A 17988-nucleotide genomic window follows, 5' to 3' on the forward strand; every position below is an offset into this window, starting at 1 on the left:
CTCCCCTTAATTTCTAAAGCGAAAAAAATATAGCTGCCAACGGCAGTTTGGGGACTGTAAAATGTCAAAATTTTCAAGCTCGCTCGCTCCGCTCGCTCGCATTTAATTGTACAGTTATGCAATTCTGATGTTGCTTCCATGAGGTGCGCCCCCCCCCCCATGTCTTGACCCACGGTACGCCACTGAACACCCCCCTCTAAAAAATCCTGGGTACGCCTATGAAAGTGACAATCGATCGATCGAGCTTCTTTGCCATATAGATGCGCTAACCTCAGAATGAATTACAGAGGGCGCAATTGACGAGATAAAAACAGGACAATTCCTCTAAAAATAAAATTACTTTTCCTAAAAATCATAAATCTGCAATAATTTGAAAAATATAAGGGCTACAGGGACAAATTTAGTATTAAATGCTAGAACTTGTCAAGTTCTTTCATTTGAGTGGTACTTTGATACAACTGAAGTGTACATTAAGCCATTCTTTTTCTTAAAAAAAATTGGGGGGCAATATGTATAAATACATATATTTTTTTTACAAAATCAATCTTTGACTCACAATCTTTCATTCTCATTATTCCATATTCATCAACACTTCAGAATTCATATCAAGGTTATAGTTGATGCTTAAGAATGGACAAAAACTAATACTAGTTTTGTCTTAGATAACAACTGGGTGGAAGTATGAACATAGGGACTTTAAAAAGTGAACAAAGTTGTAATGTCCGTAACGCTAAAAGTGTAATGTGCGTAACACTACATTTTGTGAACCTGTGGAGTAAATTCTGAAACTGTTGTATACAATCATCAAGCTACAACTTATTAAACAGGACCTGAACACTCGGTTCAGAAGAAACTTTCTGCTCCAATTCATGAATTTTTGAACATATCCACATGGAGGTAAATAATCGTGTCCAAAAGATGTAATGTCCGTAACGGCGAACATTTTGTGTAACATAGTATATTATCTCCTACGTGATTTAAAGTAACTAATCAAAACTCGGACCGTTAACACTTTGATACCCCTTTCAATAACTTTATTTGCTCGAACCAGGAGCGGACCAAGTCGAAAATTGTTGAGTTTATGAGTGGGTCGGGCCAAAGCGGGCCGGGCCAGGTGCGGACTATTTTGGCGCTGTTGCAGCTAGCACCAGGGGCGGACCAGGAGCGGGCCTGGCGCTGATCGACAGGCGCGGGCCAAAATTCCTTTCACGGCCAAAGGTCACAGTTTACGCTGCTCAGCTCATAAGCGCGCAGCACGCACATCAATTTGATATCGCGCGAAAATGCACTTCCGCTGTGTCAATGACGCGTTCAGTTACCGTGGCAGTAACGGGGGGGGGGGGGGGGGGGGGAGGGAGGAGGAGGAGTTATCCCTTACGTGACCGAGATTATGAATGGGGTCATCGTAAAAGTAGCGCGGCTCTTATAGTTACTGAACGCAATTTTTTACTGCTTGGCGCGGGCTAACTTAGCTCGGAAGAGGAGCGGGCCAAAATGCATGAGTTACTGAAGTGGTATAGGATAACCGGGTTTGAATAAAGCATGAATGGATGGTTTAATTATAATAATTTCTTGTGGGGGCGCTGTGGCATAGTGGATAAGACTCAGAGGACCTGGGTTCGAATCCCGCCCAGTGTTTACATCCTTGGACAAGATGTTTTTACCCACGATGTTCCTCTCGACCCATGTGTTTAAATGGGTACCTGGCAACGCGAGGGTAATAATTAATGGCAGGGCCCTCTGGTAGAGCAGTGGCAACACTGAGGAGGCTTCCCTGGGTAAATAAGTAATTATTATTATTATTGTTATTATTATCATTATTATTATTAATATTATTATTATTATTATTATTATTATTATTATTAATGGATTCAATGATCATGCTGACTTATTGAAACACCACTGTTGTTCAACCACCTCCCTGGTTTAACTAAGGAGGCTCACGAGATGGATTCAAAACAGCGGCATTCCCTTTCAACCCATGTGTGATGCCGCCACTCAAAAATAAACAAAAGAAATATTCACCAAACTGGATCTGTCTCACAGACAGGAAAACAAATAACTGATTTATGTCTCAGTGCATAATGACCAACTTTCTAAGGAATATGATGTCTTTATGATAGTAAATTACTTTTCACCATCCCTATTATAAAAGATCAGCGGTATTATAAAGGCAAAGACACGGGGATGGGCGAATAGAAATTGCGCATGGATTCTTCACATTTTTCTCGATTCTGCAAATTTCCCTTTATATCAATAATAATAATAATGATAGTTACAATGATAATAATGATGATGATAATAATAATTACAAATAATAATAATTACAATTATAACAATAACAACAATAATAATAATAATGATAATAATAATAATAATAATAATAATAATAATAATAATAATAATAATTCATGAAAATGCGGTCTCCTTTATCCAGGGTATGGTCTCTTCAGTGTTGCCACTGCTCTACCAGAGGGCCCTGCCATTATTATCACCATAGCAGTGCCTATATAGCGTTGCCATGAACCCATTTATACACCTGAGTAGAGAGGGCCATGGTGGGTAAAATATTTTGTCCAGGGACGAGCAATGGGCAGGAATCGAACTCGAGGCCTCCGATTGGGAGCCGGGAGTCTTACCTACTAAGCCATACAGCGCCCCCTTTACTTTATGGACTGTTCAACTTTTATAATCATAAATATAAATGTGAGGTTGAGTTTGAGATTTGAAGAAGGGGTTGAATAGATCTTGTTTCCATTGCGATGAATGGCTTTGAGATTACACTTTAAATGGAACTGTACAGTAGGGCCTAATAGATACGCATTAAGTGAAACATATAGATTTTTTTTCTTGTACGTAATATGTATGCGGGCTGGAAGCAAGTCAAACCAAGGAGGTTCTCCCTCTGCATTATTCATTGTACAGCGAACACACTTTTGTTATACAACATTGTACACAACACATTTTTACAAAATAAGTATACTATCAACAATTCAATTCATAGATAGTGCTGAACAAATAGAATATACATGCAAAGCAGCAAAATACAAAGTTATGTTAAGAGAAAAAAACAAGAATTGAGAAGTCTACTGAAAAGCATGCTTGTATCACATACTGTGAACTACTCGAAGGATTCTTATGAAAATATTTGTTTACAAAGACAGGACGGAACAAGACAGGGCAGACCAAGAGCAGGACAAACACAACAACATGACGACTTGACTGAAGGGTATACCATTGAAAAAAGGCACAGCCAGTGACAGCAGAATAATGGGAAGAAAGGAAAGAAAGAAAGGAAAAGCCCACACGCTGAACATCAAGATCGGAAAAGGGAATTGAGGTGCTTCGGACAGCTGGTGGCTGCAAGCAGCTGAGAAGCTTTACTCAAATAAGATGATGTAATGCATTACACCATGATGAATTCAATTGACAATGACAATGAACCCATTAGGTTCTAGAGACAGCTAGCTAATGAATAATGAATATTCAGTAAGAATTTAACCCAAAAAAAAGTCCAACTTGCGCTTAAAAGAATACAAGGATGCAATATAATATCACAGCTTCAAGAATTCCAAAATCCAGGGCAGATGTTGTATAAATGTATTCTGAGCTAATAAAGATATCAGGATTGTAAATGAAACTCAATCATATCGCCTAGTGGGATAATTATGAAAAGATTGATTTCGTGGAAACATTGAGTTGAAAGTGCTGGGAAATGCATTTGCTGACCCAGTTGAAAGGAAAACAATTTTTTTAATCTTTAAAATCTTATGTTTAGTAAATAATGGATCTGCATGGGAACGTGGGGAAACGCCACAAATGATACGAAGCGTCTTTTTGTAATAACAAAAGTTTATCTAATAAAGTTTGATGGGCACTACCACGTGCTAAAGTTTCGTAATTAAGATAAGGTAATGTTAAGGGAAAATACTACGTCAACTAGGTGGACAGTGGGATGTTCGATTTAAGTCTGTTAATAATTCCAATATTAAGTCCAATTATTTTACTAATGTTGAAGATATGAGGAGTCCGCGAAAGTTTATCGTTCACTGTGATACCGAGAAATTTTATATGAGATACATGTTTTAAATGATCGTCATCAAATGTTATATCTGTTTCTATTATTATCATATTAAATCTCAGCTTCTATAGACTTAAAAGCATATACTTAGTTTTCTGAATATTATAAGTGATAATTTGTATGTAAAATGTATGTAAATAAGCGGAAACATAAAATCGAATCGAATCAAATCAAATACTTACTTCTCTGCTGTTAAATTTACTGAAATTCTTCACCATGATGTGCTGCAGCATGTCCACCTCCGCGACAACCAAGGCGGGAATGGTAAAGGCGAACATCCTATAACGAATTTGAGCATATATAGAACCTGTGACCATGCCACCATGTTTGAAGAAAGTTTGTGCCTCCTATATCGTAAGCCATCTTCCTTACATCATACATCATACTCCTCTCATAATCATTATTATTGTTATTATTATTATCATTATTATTATTATTATTATTATTATTATTATTGTTATTATTATTATTATCATTATCGGTTTTCCCGGCCACTTTCGCACATTGTCAGTCCATTTGACAGAATGTTCATTCAATAAAGCAAAAACCCCTCGTTATCGCACAGTCTGTCATTCGAAATTGCAACCTTGTGCCTTCAATTTAGCATTTCGATCTATGAAATTTGCACATGTGGCTTTCAAATTCGTAAAAAGGGCATTCAAATTGGCTGGTACACTGTACTTTACGTTCATTCAAATTCGCCACCACTCGCCGAAAAGGGTACTCGAGTCAATCAATTTCGCAAATGGACAGTCAAATTCCGAACATTTTCATTCAAATTAACGTCATGTTATTTATCTTCTTAATAGGTGAGAACATGTTCATGTGTGCATTTCTATGTGACTTTTTTGTTTCATCCACTCACTGTTAAGCAGTAAAGGTCACATTTTTGACCCGATAAAGCTCGAGTTTGTTCTGTGACTCCACTTTCCTTTCTTAAAGGTCTACATGTACCAATATGACAGATTAACTTCATTTCCTTACAGTCATGACATTACACGAACTACAGTGTAGTTCGATACAGACGTATATTTCAAGAAGACAGAGAAAGAATGATAGGAACATTTGATGATCATAACCTTGACTTCCTAGAAACTGGCCGACACACTCAGAATAAAGCGCTCAACGATCATAGAAGTTGTTGCCACATTAGGACTGGGAGACTCAATAAGAACATTGAAAAGAAAAAGGTGTTGCAAAATCTCCAAAATAAGTACGAAAATATGAAGCGTAATGTTGCTTACAAAACGACAACTATGTTGTATAAAATAGAGGAACAACCAGCGCATAAGCATGTGTGCTAAATTGAAAGCAAAAGATGCTAAATTGGATGCCCAAAAATGAATTCGAATGAACGAGCGCAGCATACACGTGATCACGTGACTATATCATTCTAAATTGATTGAACGGATATCTAAATGGTGCTTGTTTTACGAATTTAAATGAAAAAAAGTGTTAATCAGAAGGAGATTAGAGGTAATTTGAATGCTCCAAAATGATTTTGAATGAAGAGATCATAAAATTGAAATACCGAACATCATCATCAAATTGAATGCAGCAATAAGGAATTGGACTTTAAAAAAAGTGCGAAATTGGCCGGGAAAACCTATAATATTGTTCGCTGAAAAGGTTCATCTGATTGGAATATCAACTGGACGAGCGTTCGTTTTATCACAATCAATGGAAATTACCTTTACTTGATAAGACTTTCGCCTGCTGGCTCTGCAGGCTTCTTCAGATCGAGCGTTGTGAGAAGGACTTCCCACGAGCCGACGTAGCTGGCGCACGCCGATCTGAGAGAATGGGATCGTATATTGAGGAAAGTGAGTATTGCCCCAGGTCTCGGTTGAAGGTTTTTCCTTGCTGTTTCCGAATGTGAATTGCTTCCCTTATCCAGAGTGAGGTTTTCCCAGAGTCTCTGGCTAGGATGGAACACTTAGTTGTATAGTTGATGTGGTGGTTTTCACTGGCAACATGGTCGCTGATGGCCGACTTGTGCATGTGGGAGGTGGTTTCCTTTCTTTTTCCTCTTGTGTAGTAGGATGCATTAAAGGGAACGTAAACCCAAAGAGCAATGTGGATTGAGTGATAGCAGCAACATTAGTAGAACACATCAGTGAAAATTTGAGGAAAATCGGACAATCGATGCAAAAGTTATGAATTTTTACAGTTTTGGTGTAGGAACCGCTGGATGAGGAGACTACTAGATGTTATGACGTATGAGTGGACAACAATTTAAAGAAAATATAAAGGAAATTCAACAAAATTTCACTTTTCTAGCATTATGAAAGAGCACTTGAATAACCGCTTTCAGAAAGCAGGGGGAATAATTGCTACCCGTAACATATGTCAGTATCAATTTGGTGGAATTTGTAATTTTCATGAAAAATGAATTTTTGCGAAATTTTCTTTATATATTCTTTATATTGTTGTCCACTCATACGTCATAACCTTTGGTAGTCTCCTCATCCAGCGGTTCCAACAACAAAACTTTAAAAATTCATAACGTTTGCATCGATTGTCCAATTTTCCTCAAACTTTCACTGATGTGTTCTACAAATGTTGCTGCTTTCACTCAATCCACATTGTACTTTGGGTTTACGTTCCCTTTAACAGTGTCTACCTCTTGTTTGCGTTCATTTTTTCTGGTACCGGCGCGCGCCAGCTTCGTCGGCTCGTGGGAAGTCCTTCTCACAACGCTCGATCTGAAGGAGCCTGCAGAGCCAGCAGGCGAAAGTCTTATCAAGTAAAGGTGATTTCCATTGATTGTGATAAAACGAACGCTCATCCACTACATTATTGTTATTATTATTATTATTATTATTATTAGTAGTAGTAGTAGTAGTAGTAGTAGTATCATCGTCATCATTATAATCAACATCATCATTCCTTTCATTGATTGTTATTATATTAGCATATTCATTATCATTACTCCTACAATTATGGTTAGTACTTTGTGTAGTGTAGTAGCAGCTCTACACAAGTAGTAGGATAGGAACCTAGCAGCATCAGTGTAGTGCTACATCAATGTACAGTTAAATTATCGCCATAATCTTTATCCCCATCGAAACTGTTCACTTATTTATCTATCCTTTTTTTTTTGCTAGTCTATTCCAACAAGGTATGTAGCCCTTTCAGTTTAAAAAAAATCACAAAGGGGCTCTGTGATTGACTATTCAAGTAAATCATGTCACTTACCCGTATACTCGACCGTATTTCGCCCCCAAGACGTTAAATACCCTAGGAAACCCCTGCAAAGAACAAAATCAAGCCAGGTTTCAGATAAATTCGAAATTTGCAATACCGTTTTTGTATTTTTTTTAAATGAATTGAAACTGAAAACGCATAAACGAGAGGGCTATTCTTTACGCAACAAAACTCACGTGCGAGTAATGCATACCGTATGTCCCCCCCCCCCATATTGTTTTCACACACAAGCGCATCGAAGTGCTGAACTTGGAAGAATCAGACTCATGACATGCTTTACAACAATCCACATTTCTCTGTGACCGCATAACCAACTTGAATGAGATTTTCTACAAAATAGAGCTAAGATCTTATATTTAAAGACCCTGAAGTAATATTTAGACAGTGTACAAACTGTACACTGTATTATAATAATATCAAATAATTGGATGTACCATGCCGAATGCGGTGTTACCCACGATGGGTAAGGCCGGCTCGTAGATCACACCTTTCCGCCACCAGTAAGTATGGCTCCATGAGTCATGTCTAAACGGGAAAGAATTACAGTCCAAATTGTTAGCATGTTAACATGTCTCAAATGGCGTCATGAATGCGCATTACATACTACAAAAAAAAAACAAGAAAAGGAAAGGGAAGCTATCAATGTACTTTGTATTTTCTGATGTGTAGCATTGAAACGGTTACAGTTCGTTGTACCGAGGGTTTTTTACTCCTAAGGTTCATTATTCCGAAGAGTCGTTTTTCCGAAGGTTCGCTATAAATCCAAAAATGTGATAAGGTTTGTTGTTCCGAAGGTTCATTAATCCGAAAATGAAATAAGGTTCGTTATTCCGAAGGTTCGTTCCGGGTCCTATTTCATTTCGGATCAAGGAACATTCGGAATAGCGAATCCTATTTCATTTTCGGATTAACGAACCTTCGGAATAACGAACCCTATTTCATTTTCGGATAAACGAGTCTTCGGAATAGCGAAACCTATTTCATTTTCGGATTAACGAACCTTCGGAATAACGAACCTTCGGAATAACGCACAAATGTTCGTATTAACGAACCCCTTTTTCATTTCAGATTAACAAACCTCTAGGTACATGAAATTTGTGTGTTTCGGATTAACGAACCGTCGGAATAACGAACCTTCGGAATAACGAAAAGCACCCCATTGAAAAAAACAGTATCTTAAAATGGAATCCCTGGCGATTCTCATAATTTCACATCATGTAGCACAGAAAACGATAGTTTTCAATTCGTTTATTCATCTCATTTGCTGATTAAACAATACAACAGTATTGAATTTAATAATACAGCACAAAAGATATAATCAATCATTTACATAATATTATCTGTGAAAATGAAAAAAGAGAATTTGATAATACAAAACAAAAGATATAATCAATCATTTACATAATTATCTGTGAAAATGAAAAAAGAGAACTTGAATAAAGCCAAAAGGTCCTTGTTTAAGTTCATTTATGTACGAGAATGTACAAAATAAAGATTTTTAAAGTACAAATTGTAGACATGGACAGAAAACCAACAACCATAACAACACAAACATTAGGACAAATGGTATGATTAGATTAACCAAGTGTGATTTGCTAAAAAAAAAAAAAGAGAAAATTTCTAAAATTTCTAAAATGAAGAAAGGCTATTGCGTGAACAAATATCTCTAGGAATCGAATACTAGTACCAGATTAATGGAAATTGGTGACATACGGAGTTTAAAATTATTCACATATGGAATCTACTGCAATTTCATGTGTTGTTTCATTTTATGAATTGTATTATTGGTGCAAAATTATTATGTTGTAACATAATATTTGAAATAATAAAATCCCAAGACAGCGGTATTATAAGTATGCATATGAACACTATTCAAAGTATAAAATTAACGAAAAAGAGGAGCAGAATGAGCAAGGTAATTACTACCATTATATACGTAATGCTTTCTTCTGCAATTTATGTAAAACTTCTAACTTTGTTTTATCATATTTACCCTATACAGCTAGTTATACAATGATTAAAATACCGAATCATAAATGTATTATTAAGCGAAAGAAAGTGCAAACCCCAGAAGAACATTTTTCAACGAATATACTATGTCTACACATTCAGATATCTTAGTTGCTACATATTTTGTTATATGTACATCCAACGTATCCCACAATGTTCTAACTTATACAAAAGAATAGTATGATCAATGGCATTGAAAGCTTTCGAAAAATCCATGAATTTCCAATTGGCATATTTGTTAAGGGTTATAGCAGAAATTATCTTATCTTGTAAATCTATAACAGCGTGAGTGGTTGAATGATTGCGTCTGAACCATATATGGCCAATTATAAAGTGTATCAAATTTTGTTAGAAAAGAATATAAAAGGTAAATTTTCCAGGAGCTTTTCTTTGACAGGGAGAACTGATATCGGCCGATAGTATCTTTCTTGTAGTTTGGAATATTTTTTTTGGGCAATTTTCTATTTTGTTGGGACATCACCTCCAGTACTTAAATACAAATTAAAAATATAGACCAGGGGTTTAACAATGGAAAATTGTATTTGTTTCAAAATATTACAACTCTGATAATCACAACAACAAGGATACGTTGATAAAAGCATTACAAATTTCCCAGAGTTCTCTCTCTGTGATTGGGTTGACAAATAAAGAATGAAAAGTTATGTTGGAGATAATCTTCAAAATGTATATCAGAACTTGCTTTTCATAAAGATGATAATGTTTCATTATAAACTGTCTGAAATATGATTTACATTTGTTGCCAATCATTTGAGAAAGTGTGATTTTCTTCTTCATTTCGTATGAATGAAATAGGCATTTCGTTTGGTCATTTATTAAGCAATGGAATTATAAAAGACGAAATCTTATTCACATTATTTCTATTTTCATTTAATTAACTGCGATAATGTATTTCTTAGCCTTTCGTTATAGATTATTAACTCCATTCCTATAATCTTTATATTTCTTTTCATTATTTTCATTGTTCCATTATTTTGGCATTGGAAAGTATTGCACCAAAACTTTGCACAAGATCGCTGAATTTCAGGTCTGAAAATGCAAAATCACCTTTGCGTAGGAGGAGAATTGCCCCTATCTATAAAAACGTCGTGTGCGTGCTTATTCTGTTTGATTGCTGAACAGACAGCGTTCATGATATTCATTGTAAGAATTAATACAAGATGTGTTTTTAAAAGAAAATCATTTTATAGAGGCAAATTATTCGATGATAATCTACGTCAAAATATAATTATTGCTACCTTAAACAAGTGGGACTGTTTCAAATCTATAAAACACACAAAAACATTCATCAAATTGCACCATTTAAAACACAAAAATGCAAAAAGTTCTCACCGTGGGAGGGGGACACCCCCTCAAGCACCCTCCCCTCCCCCTCCCTCACTCCGCCCGCTCGTGCTTAGTTGCGTTCAATTGTAAGAATTAATACAAGATGTTTGTTCAATTGATACCATTTAATAGGCAAATTCTTCAATAATAATCTACATCAAAAAGTATTGGGAGTGTTTCAAGTCGATAAAAGCATTCATTTCTGCAACATCAAAATGCAAGAAGTTCTCACGGGGGGGGGGGGGGGAACCACCCCTCCCAAAGCCTCCCTCCCCCCCCCCCCCCCCCCCCCCCCGCTCGCTCCATTCGCTCGGGTCGGTCGCGTTCATGATATTCAGCGCAAGAAGTCTATTCATATGATACCATTTTACAGCCAAATTGTTCAATATTAATCGACATGAAAATATATTTCTACCTCAAACAAGTGGGACTGTTTCAAGTCGATAAAACGCGAAAACATGCATCAATTTGCACCATTTACAACATCAAAATGCAAAAAGTTCTCACGTGGGAGGGGGGACAATCCCTTCCCACACCCACCCCTCCCCTCGCTCGTTCCGCTCGCTCAGGCTCGGTCGCTTTCCATTTATTTCGCAAGCGCAAATAATGTTTTTCTTACAATATGACGTCATTATATTCTCGTTTGCTGCTCCCCCACAATTTGAGATTTTGACATTTCCGACAGAATACCTCATTTATTTTCACTTGTAACTTCAAAAATTGGTCTTTGGCAAAGCGAACAACACTCCGCTAACGTCCGCACATGTCTTATGAATATGTATGTTAAGCTTCATGAATATTCAGTGGTGCGACCAGATGTGTCTGGAAATCATCGGAGGGTAGTTTTCCGCAACAGCGAAACATGAAATGTTGAATAAGTAAAAAAAAAAAAGAATACTTCGTCGTTTCTAGTGATTCTCCGTATGTGGATAGAAATCATCATTTTACATTATTCTGAAAGTTTGTGCGATTTTGGACAGTGAGCAGCTGAAATATGCGAAGGTGAAATTTTTTTGAAAATGAGAACGCCCGATTTGGACTGCCTCGATGACGGTTGAAAATTCTAAACGTTTCGTGGGTTTAGGGGGAGATAATTATAGTCGTCCGCTGGGACTAATTCATTAAAGATCTATCACGTTAAAAAAAAAATCTTATAAAATTTATCCTACCTACATAACATCGGAGATGAATAGAAGTTAACCCCGGTTTGTGAACCTTTTCTTTTTTCATTTACGGAAATGTATCATATAAAAAAGTCAATTTCGCACCAAACATATTATTTACTTCAGTTGCACTGTAAGCACACTACTGACCAATCTGCAATTAATATAATGAATTTCTCATACAGTAAATAAATACCTTCATCTGTAAATCTGCGAAAATAATTCTGAAAAATATTGTTATTTCTATTTATCTTATTCAACATTGAAAATATAGGTAAATGATCTGTGATAATATTATGCTAAATGAACCAAAAACATAATTGAAAATTCATAACATTTTTGAAAAAAATCCAAAAGAGTCGCACCGTTTAAAGTAACGCGAGTTGCACTGTGTATAAGGGGTTCAAACCCAAATGAAAAATTAGCAATTAAGAGTTTATAAGCGTCTTTATTATCTAAATACTTAAGGAGGTCTACTTTAAAATCACTTGTCATAAATATATTTTGATATTCCTTTGTAACAGTACAGAACGCTTCAGAATAAAATTCTATAAAATCGTCAACATTTGAGTCTGGTTTTCTATAAATGACATCAACAATGTATTTTGAATTATCATATACAAAATCAGTAAACAAATACTCACAAATATCTTTCTATAATGGTATATCAGAAACATGGCTTAATGTAAATGCGAAACCGATATTCAATTAAGAGCGTTATCAAATGTATCGTTCCGATCGTTTCTTGGGTAAGGGAGGTGGGGTTGCTTTCTACATTAAAGGGATGGTACAGTATTGGTGGAGATGAAAATTGGGCTTTAACTTTTTTATTGCGAGATACCAATAAAGCACTATGAAATAGTAGAGGGCATACCATTTTAAGAGGAATTCAAAGTTTATTTGATAAGAAAATGTGTTTGGAATAGCTGAAACATATAAAAACAAAGTAAGACAAAGCGATCGTAATAAAGTGTGGGTCCCACACTTTATTAGAATTGCTCTTTTTTGGATATCTCAGCCAGTTAAAAACCAATTTTTATCAAATAAATTTCTCATAGAATTACATGCTCTTTCAAATTTCATAAGAGGTTTCTAATTATCTCAACAAGAAATGTTAGAAACCTGAAATGAAGTCTCCAACAAAACTATACAATCCCTTTAAAAATAACATTGATATGAAAGTCAGGCATGATTTACATATCGAGGGTACTGAAGATATTTTTGTTGAAATTTTGAACAGTAAAACAAAAAATATAATGAGATGTATTATATATAGGTCCAGGAAGAAATTATATTGATTATTTTTTTTGAAAGTTTTGATCAAACTTTTAACTTTTTTGAAAAGAAAGACAGTTTCATTATGGGAGCTTTTAATATCGATCTGCTAAATAACACCATACAATGCAATGCAATCATACAATGCGGTTGTTAGGTTTATTGGCAACTTATTCATCTCAACCACATATCAGTAATCCAACAAGATTTTCTAGTATCTCCAACATTCTTATTGATAATATATTTTCCAATGTAATGAACATAGAATGTACAAATGTGACCCTGCACCTCAAAACAAACAAAAAGTCGCCAGACATGAATTTTTAGTTAAGACCATATTCTGAAAGAGCAAACTTTAAGCTTTAAAATGATGTATAATTCAAATCAAATGGACTAAATATTGGAAAGGAAGCACAAACTCAGGAAAAGTGTGAACTGAGAAAAGAAGCTCTGAAGTACAGTGTCTATTCAAGCGCTTAATCTTTACCAAACCGTGCTGGCTGTGCGATGAATGGGACAAAAAACAGGAAGTAAACCACTAGAGTAACAACAATGAAGGGATTATTAGATTAAACTGAAATTAAGCATGCCTCATTAACACAATCTGTCCATAATTAATGCCAACTTTCAAAGCAGTAGCACTATCCTTTCAAAAGTTATTAGAGTTGAAAGTGAAGAGTATGGCAAGGTTTTTCAGAAATGAAAAAGGGATTCTAAAGACACACCTAATCACACTATTCTACCGAAAATGTTCGAGATAAACTGCTAAAAAAACACACTTTCCTGCCCGTTTTATGATACCAAATTTTAGCATAATGTAAAAGAAGACCCGCTCTTTCAGAAAATATGAAAAAGTCAAGTTCGGCGAGGTTGACCCATTTCACTTATTTTCAGTCCTCACACAAAATCAGTGTGTGCGACTTTATGTTTGTTTTGAGGTGCACGGTCACAAATGATACATTTTATTATGATATTGTATCTGATCATTTACCAGAAATGATATTATATCTGATCATTTACCAGTTTTTACCATCAATAATATTTTTTGGCAAATAAAACAGCATTTTAATAAAAAAAATCTCAAATGTATTAAAAGGGAAAAGAAAGTAACTTTCAATTTTTGATATTTAATTTAGCGCAGAAAGAATAAGGCCATGTATTTGATGAAAGCAATGCTGATATTTCTTATGAAAATTTATCAGCAGGTTATCGTATTATTATCAGAAAAATGTTCCTTTGCTTAAACGGAACATTTTAAAGAGATGTCTAGACCGCCCTAGATTACTAAAGGTATTATGCGGCCGATATCTACCCGTTGTAAGTTACATAAGCAAGCAATACAGAACCAAAGTAATAATTCATTTATGAAATATTGGATATATAGAAATCAATTAACATCGGTAATAAGATTTGGGAAAGACAGTAAAGGAAGTACTAACTCTGCCATCACTGACAATGAGGAAATTACTGATCTTACCACAATTGCCAACTCATTTCATGATTATTTTACAGATATTGGTCCTAGTCTAGCATCTAACATAAATTCATGTAATACTCATTTTACAGATAATTTACCCAATCCTTGTGAAAGTTCGTTATTTTTACGCCTACCAATGATCACGAAACAATCAATGTTGTTCAAAATCTGAAAACAACTAAATCGAGTGGGCATGATAATCTGAGTGTTCATTTACTGAAACAAATTATTTTTTTACATTGGAAACCCCCTAACTCATGTATTTAATATGTCTCTTTCAACAGGCACTTGCCCTTACTCTGTCAAACTTGCAAAAGTTAATCCTATTTGTACAAAAAAAAAATGATTCTAAATTATTTAGTAATTATATGCCAATAACATTATTACCAAGCATATCTTAAGTTCTTGAACAAATTGTGTATAAAAGGGTACATCGGTTTTTTTTACAAAAAAAAATATTTATTAATACCCAATCAAATTGTATTTAGAAGCGGAGCTTGAACTGATTATGCAATCGCTCACATGTGTGATAAAATAATTGAAGTTTTTGCTGATAAGGAGCACGCTATAGGTATATATATATACATGGATTTGTCGAAAGCATTCGACACCATCGACCATAGAATATTGATTTATAAACTTAATAAGTATGGAGTACGAGGTCACGCTCTGCTCTGGTTTACAAATTATTTGCAAAACCGTCAACAGTATCTTAGTTTTCAGTCTCACGAATCACAGAGATTCGATATTAAATGTGGGGTACATCAAGACTCCATTTGAGGGCCTCTACTGTTTAATATTTCAATAAATGATATCATAAATTCTTGTCCATCTTTGAATTTATACTTTTTGCTGATGAAACATCCATTATTACATCAGATCATGATATAGGGACCCTTGTGAATTGTTTGAATAGTGAATTATTAAATAATACCGGTATTGTATTGGTTTAAATCAAACAAGTTATCTTTACAAGACTTTTTTATGCCTCCGCCACGAAATGGTGCCGGAGGCATTATGTTTTCGGGTTGTCCGTCCGTCCGTCCGTCCGTACGTACGTACGTACGTACGCATTCGTTTACGCGGTAACTTGAGTAATTTTGACTGGAATTTTACCAAACTTGGTCAAAGTATAAAGTATGATGGGGCAATTACTTGATTAGATTTTGGGTGAAATCGGCCAAAGGTCAAAGGTCAAGGTAAAAGCATTAAATTGTATCTGTTTACGCGATAACTCAAGACTGGATTCAGCAAATTTCACCAAACTTTCTCTGAGGATGATGTATGATGGGACAATTACTTGATTAGTTTTTTTTGGTGATATTGGACAGAGGTCAAAGGTCAAAGATCAAGGTCAAATCCTAGAATTTATCTGTTTACGTGATAACTCAAAACTAGATGAAGCAGCTTTCACCAAACTTGGTCCAAGGATGGTGTATGATGGAGCAATTAGTTGAGTAGATTTTAGTGACATTGGCAAGAGGTCAAAGGTCAAAAGGTCAAGGTCAAATGCTAAAAACGTTGATATTTCTCCCATATCCATGCAATGCCTAAAGGTATTTTCTTGAAACTTAGTGTAGACATGTACTACTGCATAAAGATTCTCCAGAGAGTTTCATGTCATAAGGTCAAAGGTCAAAAGGTCAAAGGTTGGGTGAATATGTCACAATTACACTTTTCTCGCAAATGGTTCAATGTATCTTCATGGAACTTGGTACATACCCATGTACTGACTGGCAGGGATTTTCTAGGGAATGTAGGGGTCATGGGTCAATAGTCAGGGGTCAAAGGTCAAGGTCAACTCCCCAAATTTTTACTATTTCCCTCATATACTATTATCTGCAATGCTTGCATTATTATTTTTAAAACTAAACCTTGATATATTGATATATACATGTATTCCCTGATGGAGATTCTCTGGGAAATTTCCAGCCAGAGGGTCAAAGGTCAAAGGTTAAGGGTTAAAGGCCAGGTTTAAATACAAAAAAAAAGATATTTTATACTGTAATTACACTCTTTCTTCATACCTTGAAAATTACTCAATGCATAAACTTATAAAAGGGTCGATCAGAAGTCAAGTAAAAATTCTCAATTCCCCAAATACAGGTACCTGCACTCTTAGACATATTACAGCAAACCTAGTTAAAGGAAAGTGAACATTCAAGATATTTCTGACAAACCTTTCATTTCAATATCTTGTCAATTTTGTGAAACTGTCATAACACATTGTGAAGACATTGTACCATACACCTATTGGGAGAATCATGCATTATGGCGGAGGCATCAGTCGCCATAGCCACATTTCTAGTTTTCATTTCAGAAAACCCTACTCACAGGACTTTTAATGCCAATATATCAATTGACATGATTGATGGGTTTCCCTTTGCGAGAAGCAGGCTATTAGATTTTTAGGAATAACAATCGATTCTCATTTGACATGGAACGAGCATATACCCTGTCTATACAAAGGACCCTATCAAGGAATACCAGCGTACTCTGGAATTTGAAAGATTTTTTATCGGAACGATCCCTGAATATCTTATATGATTCTTTAATTTTGCCTCACATATCGTATTCAAATATTGTATGGGGAAAGTGTAGTATTACTAAACTGAATCCAGTATATCTACTCCAAAAGCGTGCCATTCGCATCATTACTAACTTTACATATTTATCTCATACAGATCCTTTATTTCATCGTCTGAATACTTTGAAGCTTCATGACATCCACATTTCAAAAAAAGGTATATTCATGTACAAGTAAGCAACAAATCAACTTCCCTCTTTATTTCATAATACACATATATATTTCACTTAAACTCGAATATACACATATATCCAGCTCGCCGTTCGACAAATTTTCACTTTGTAAACCCCAAAACTGTTTTAACTCAGAAATCAATTAGACATTACGGTCCTGACGTCTGGAACAACCTACCTGATCAATTAGAGCAGAGTACTTTACTTTTTTCTATCAAGGCTCATCTAAAAAAATATATGTTATCGAAATTTGTTTTCACTTAGTTGTCTTTCATCAATGTATTTATTTTTCTTTTTTTCTCAAGTCTCAGTCAGCCCTGACCCATACAAAATGTTCTTCGATTTTTTTCCATTCCCTCCCGTTCTTTTCTTTTCTAAAGACTTTACAGGGGCATTTATTCGCATGTCGTATACTTTTCAGTAAAGCGCATACCTCACGCCCAAAATATACGTACTGTAGCATTCATTATCTCTTGTAGTCCATGGGCCAGGCCAGATATTGGTACCATCTGAGGTGGCAAAACCTTTTCGGTGTCATTTTGTTTGGCGGGCATAGATATGCTTATTAAGCTATGATAGCATTTCCAAATGAGTAGCTTAGTCATAGTAAATGAATTTTTAACCAATTTGGTCTTGTTGTTATATCCCTATACTTCTGAATCGAAACTAAC

Source organism: Diadema antillarum, unplaced genomic scaffold, assembly GCF_040938485.1.
Source record: "Diadema antillarum isolate AM-2024a unplaced genomic scaffold, OU_Dant_1.0 seq00002173_RagTag, whole genome shotgun sequence".
Classification (NCBI taxonomy): Eukaryota; Metazoa; Echinodermata; class Echinoidea; order Diadematoida; family Diadematidae; genus Diadema; species Diadema antillarum.